General features: G+C 43.9%; 1 long non-coding RNA gene across 1 annotated transcript; it reads right to left on the reverse strand.

Moving 5' to 3' along the window:
• Positions 1–1,350: 1,350 nt before the first annotated feature.
• LOC141240619 (uncharacterized) lies at positions 1,351–3,782 on the reverse strand. Its single transcript, XR_012305796.1, has 3 exons — positions 3,659–3,782; positions 3,067–3,207; positions 1,351–1,452 (listed from the first exon to the last, which is right to left on the reverse strand). It is a non-coding gene; the product is annotated as an uncharacterized lncRNA (long non-coding RNA).
• Between the last annotated feature and the right edge of the window lie 2,536 nt (positions 3,783–6,318).

Below are 6,318 nucleotides of genomic sequence, written 5' to 3' on the forward strand. Positions count from 1 at the left end.
AAACTGCAGTGTAAAGCATGAGGGGAAGAACAAAGAAGCTTAACTTCTAATGAGGCAGCGTTTCAGACAACCACAGGCTCCAATAGACGCTGCACACAAATCCCACTGTCTTCCACTTATAAACGCTGCATCTAATCAACCAGCTACTCAGCGCACCGCCACCATCAAGAGCAAGACTCAGCCGCGCAATTTTTTTCTTACTAAAATCAATTAGTTAATTAGTTCAGGTTCCAGGGAGCGTAAAGTGCAGGGTTTATTTTCTACATCAAAACCCGCAATAGCAATCTACTCTGATTATCGTATTTTTACAGCTGTTTTTACCCCATTTATTGTTGAAGATCTGAAGGTTTTATTAATTCTGTACAAGAAGCGAGGGCATTTTTTCGACTCCACAGGAAAAAATAAACAAACCAAAAAAACACAAATTTCAGCAACGTCTTTAGATGCACAGCGGCCAGGAGTTTTCCGGGAAGCACAAGAAGTTTGCTCTAACTTTTAAACCAGTGTTTCCAAAACTCCAGTCCTCACGGCCCCCACAGGTCATGTTTCAGGATCTCCTTCGTATTACACAGGTGAGAGAATTCCTGATGCCTTGATAGTATTACACAGGTGATGGAAATACTAAGGAAATCCTGAAAACATGACCTATGGGGGCTGTGAGGACTGGAGTTTGGGAAACACCGTTTTAAACACAGGGGATTTTCTGCAAAAAAAAACAAACCCTGCAGCATTTATGCTACGTGGGAACATGGTCCGACAGGTAAATGCAGCTCAGAGCAGCGAGGCTCGGGGGTCTGTGCGCTGCGTCTACCTGTTGCTGAGCCAGCTGCACTTGGTACAGCTGCTGCATGTACTGCTGGTAGTGCTGTTCCTGCAGCTGCCGGATCAGGAGCTGCTGTTGCTCGAAGTTCCCCGGGTACTGCTGCGCTGCGTACTGCTGAAACTGCACCGCTGTCTGCGAGTTCAGGGCGGCCGTGATCTGCTGCCTGCAAAAAAAAAAAAATAGAATTAAGATTTGAAACACAAATGCACGATCCTGCCCTAATGACTGCTGCACCCGCCATTGCCTGTGGCCGGCAGAGCTTTAGTAATTTTCCATTAAAATGAATGTGACAGGGCTCCGTGGACCCCATTATTGGTGACCCCAGCGCATGTACCCTCCAACCGGTCACCAGCATTGCATACAACAGACTGCTCCTTGCACTATGGCTCATACTACGAGGGTCCTGAATGAGTGACCCACCCAAAAATATCCTTTAAGAAAGATGAGTGACTTCCGATGGGAGTACTTACTTCTGCTGTTCCATTCTAAACCGTTCATCCTCCGCTCGCATCCTCTCTTCCTCCTCTCTCCGCAGCCTCTGCTCCTCTTCTTTCCTCCACTTCTCCTCCTCTCGCTGCAGCCGCTGCCGCTCCTCCTCTTCCCGCCGTCTCCGCTCCTCCTCTTCTCTCCTGTAAAGTCAGCAGATGACGCTTTACACTGAACTATGTCGGACATGATTTTTGCAGCAGCGTCAACCGTTCTCACTTCCTGGGACTTAAAGCAGAAGTCCGGTCCATGATCCCTCCGGTCTTACATGCCGACTGCTCCGTAAATCCATAATCACCGACTCCAGCTACAGTGGTGGCCAAAAGTATTGGCACCCCTGCAATTCTGTCAGATAATACTCCGTTTCTTCCTGAAAATGATTGCAATCACAAATTCTTTGGTATTATTATCTTCATTTAATTTGTCTTCAATGAAAAAACACAAAAAGAATTGTCCTAAAGCCAAATTGGATACAATTCCACACCCAACCTAAAAAAGGGGGTGGACAAAAGTATTGGCACTGTTTGAAAAATCATGTGATGCTTCTCTAATACGTGTAATTAACAGCACCTGTAACTTACCTGTGGCACCTAACAGGTGTTGGCAATAACTAAATCACACTTGCAGCCAGTTAACATGGATTAAAGTTGACTCAACCTCTGTCCTGTGTCCTTGTGTGTACCACATTGAGCATGGAGAAAAGAAAGAAGACCAAAGAACTGTCTGAGGACTTGAGAAACCAAGTTGTGAGGAAGCATGAGCAATCTCAAGGCTACAAGTCCATCTCCAAAGACCTGAATGTTCCTGTGTCTTCCGTGCGCAGTGTCATCAAGAAGTTTAAAGCCCATGGCACTCTGACAGAATTGCAGGGGTGCCAATACTTTTGGCCACCACTGTATACTGCAATTTGTACTGGAGTAGAAGGTAACCTGAAAGATGCCTCATGTCCTGTCAGTCTCATACTGCTGTTTTGTCCCCCATGCTTTACACTGCAGGTTGGATTCTATGTATTGAACTTAGTCAAAGTTTAAGAACTCCTGCGGCTTTAAGTTAGTGATATGATAGGGATTTGATACCACTTAAGGCAGTTGGAAATTTTACAAAATTGACCCATAAAAAACAAATATTTCTCGCCTGATGACTCCTTCACTTCTCCCGTGCTCACACTCTGGCGGCCATCACTTTTTTTCCTGCAGCGATGATGTTGTATATAATCCATGTGACTGCTGCAGTCGATCACTGGTTTCTACGGTCTCATGCTGTACTTGCCAGTGATTGGCTGCAGGAAACAGAAAGCTCCTTTAAACTAACAGACAACCCCTTTAAGTGTGGAAAAACGTGACCCAGATGTCGATCATCATCTATCTTGTGAGATAGCGACTGCTGTTAACCTCTGCTATAGACTGGAGCGGAAAGATTTGCAGGACGCTGGTCCGGCATCCATAGAAAACCGCTGCAAACCATCTCCTATCTATCAGCATCACCAGCGCCTCTTCTGGTAGAGTTGGGTGGGTTCACTGCACAATCTGCAGAGCGGTCCCTTTAAGAACGTCTCCAGTAACTATTAGTGCTGGAGTTGTCTTCAGGTACCTGTCTGCAGGTTGTGCGTCACCTTGCTGCTCAGCCCCATTCACTTTAATAGAACTGAGCTGCAATACCAGGCACAGCCTGTGGACACGTGTGGCGCTGTTTCGGGAGGAAACCAGCAGTTACCGTGCAGCACCGATGCCGGATGTACGGATTGGAGGGATTAGTACCTTTTTCTCTACTGCTCTTCTTTCTCTATTTTATGGGACGTGACGTATGTGGAGAAGAGGTGGCAGCATCTGTTCAGGAGGGTGACAAACTCCGTCATGGCTTCCTGCTTGCTCAGGTTGCCCAGGGCCGTCCATTCTTTCCTGTGAGAAAGACGACAGTGTGTGAACGACGCTCAGAGGGAGCAAAGGCTTCTATGAAGAGGTTAGAAACGCGTCGTCGTTCAGTTTTATGCAAGAAACAGTCTGCAGTTTTCTATTAAACTTTGCATTTCAATTCCTATTTTTTTTTTTGGACACATCAGATCGATGCATGCCCATGATGGAAAATCTGTTGCCGTTTTGCGTACACAGCTCCCATAAATGCTCATGGTAATGAGGTTCACCCTGCAGTCCCTGACTGCTACTTTAGTGGTGAAAAATATACAATGGCAGGATCAGACTACATATGTAGTGTAGTCTGTAACCATGGAGACACACAGATCTGCATCAGTGCTGTGTATACAAAACGATAAGAAAGCGTTAGGCTATTTACAAAGTGGCTACTTTTTTTATAGGAATGTGATACACAAACAAAGCACACGACGTTCGTTACCTCCTATCGTTGCCCAGGACATCGAAGAAGCCGACTTCGGGGCACGTGTCGGGGTTGTACGGTCCCAGGAGGACTTGTTTGTGCAGAGCCACCAGCCTCAGCTTCTCCTCGTAGGTTGGATGGAAAGCCTTCCCGTCCTTCTCTGTAAAAAAATACAGAAGGAAAATGGTTAGGAGACCCATCACATGTACCAAACTGCGTGTGCCGCCATATAATGCTCCACAAAAACTGTAATAAGACAGTGATAGGACCACTAAAGCCACCTGACCCCAGTGTGCAGTAATCAGACCCTGCAATACTGAGTAATATCTGTGCACAACACATAATACAATCCACTTTCCAGTAATTGGACCCAGAACGATAAAATTAAATTCTTACAGGGTGATTCCTTAAATACCTTGTAAAAGTCCCTGAGCTCCCCCGATTCTGCAGCTCTTTTCCGTTTTTTGCTGCGTCGCTCCATTGCAGAGATATTCACATTTGCGTTTTTTGGAGCGCTGCATGTGAAATCTCTGCTTGTAGTGCAACGGGCTGTTTCTTCTCTGCTTCCACAGATCAGGAGAAGATCTAGTAGTCGAGCATGTGATCATTGGCAGCGTCTTGGAGGGAGGGGTGAAAGTGCGCACTCCAAAATAAGACTAAAAAAATGCAAAGTTGTACTGCAAAGCAGAGATTTCACATACTCACATTTGTTGCTTTCGGAGTGCAGTATCTCTGCAATGGAGCGACGCAGTGCAAAACGGCAGAAAAGCAGCAGGGTTCAGGAGGGCTCAGGGGTTTTTACCAGATATGTAACTAAATTTTTTGAGGCCGAGTGACAAAACCAAAAATATTTTTATATGCATCTCCAAAAGTACAGCCTAGTTTCCCTGCAGCCACATTAAATGTTGTGATACTGTACTGTGTGCCAAATGATAAAGGCAGCTCAGCTAAACCTGACTGTATGAATACAGTAGCCACCAAAAGTTTTGCATTTTTTTTTTAAATTGTGATTGCTTCTGTTTGGTTGTTGTGAGGCCATTTTTCTGGTGATTTTAGTTAACTGGAAGCAAATGATTGTCAGCTATCAGGACACAAATTGTGTTGGACATTGTTTTATCCCTTTATGTGTTAGTTTTCAACATTTGCTGGAACAAATGTTTTGCATATTTTGTTATGGGCAGTCGAATTTTGCCTAAATTTTTTTTTTTTGCGTTTTTAGGTTAAAAACATGGCAGAGACAAAGCCAAATTTATCACCAGATGTCAGGAAGCTTATTATTCTGGGAGTGAAGTCAGGGAAAAGCCATAAAGAGGCAGCTATGGAATTCACCTGTTCTCAGAGTCAAGTGTCAGGTATATTAAAGAAAGAAAAAGAAGGTTCTGGAACAGCCGACAAACCTAGAAGTGGACGACCAAGGAGAACTTCCTCCAGAGTTGATCACATTATAAAGAAAAAGTCAGTATCTGATGTCCACAAAATGAACAAAGAATATGGGGTCAAAGTGAGTCGCGACGACTAAGCAGTAGGGCTGAATGCACGAGTTCCAGTCAAGGAGCCTTTCATCTCTGCAAAGAACCGGAAGGTCCGACTTGTGTTTGCCAAAGAACACAGCCAACGGAAAGAGACAGATTGGTCTAAGGTGTTGGGGTCGGATGAATCCAAGTTCAATCTGTTTGGTAGTGATGGCAGCACTGTATATACTGCAGAATTGGAAAACGTAATGATGTAAGGTACCAAACGCCTACAGTGAAACATGGTGGTGGCAATCTCATGGTTTTGGGCTGCTTTTCTGCATCGGCCATTGGCATAGAATTGATGGAAATATGAATGCTACCATGAACAAGGATACAGTTGTGCTCAAAAGTTTACATACCCCGGCAGAATTTTTCCTTTCTTGGTCTTGTTTCAGAGAATATGAATGAGAACAAAAAAACTTTTTCTCCACTCATGGTTATTGGTTGGGTGAAGCCATTTCTTGTCAAACTACTGTGTTTTCTCTTTTTAAATCTTAATGGCAACCAAAAACATCCAAATGACCCTGATCAAAAGTTCACATACCCTGGTGATTTTGGCCTGATAACATGCACAGAATTTGACACAAATGGGATTGAATCAGGGCCGGCGTCAGCAAATGGAACGAAGCAAGATCCCTCAAGATGTCTTGAATACCCGAGTGGCTTCAATGCGGTGCGGCAGGAACTAAAGCAAGAGGTTATGCTACAAAATACTAAGTTATGGCATTGTAAAGAATGAATTACTCTCTATGTTGTGATCAATAAATAGTAGATGCAAAACTTTTGGCCGTCAGTTTTCTTTAATTAAAAGACCATTCCTATATTCAAAAGCATTTTGGTTACAATTAAGGTCTTGTATGATGACAACTTCATGCACTTTCAATTCCTCACCAGGGAAATGGCATCACAACAACCAGACAGAAGTCATCACATTTAAAAAAAAAAAAAAAGCAAAACTTTTGGACTCTATAGTATAATCTATATGTGCGCTGTATCGGCCATAGTATCAGAGATAATGCGGTGTCTGACTATCTGTATGATCTGAATCTAAGTGAAGGAGGCAGGAAACATTTCCGCAAGAACGGTCCAGTCACGCTAAAATTCACAACGGAACTTTAATCATTGCAAAATGGAATTTTCTGAACTTTCTAACACTATGTTTCA

The sequence above is a fragment of the Phyllobates terribilis genome, unplaced genomic scaffold (genome assembly GCF_046119375.1).
Source record: "Phyllobates terribilis strain yellow unplaced genomic scaffold, ASM4611937v1 Scaffold_936__1_contigs__length_529275, whole genome shotgun sequence".
NCBI classification, from domain to species: domain Eukaryota; kingdom Metazoa; phylum Chordata; class Amphibia; order Anura; family Dendrobatidae; genus Phyllobates; species Phyllobates terribilis.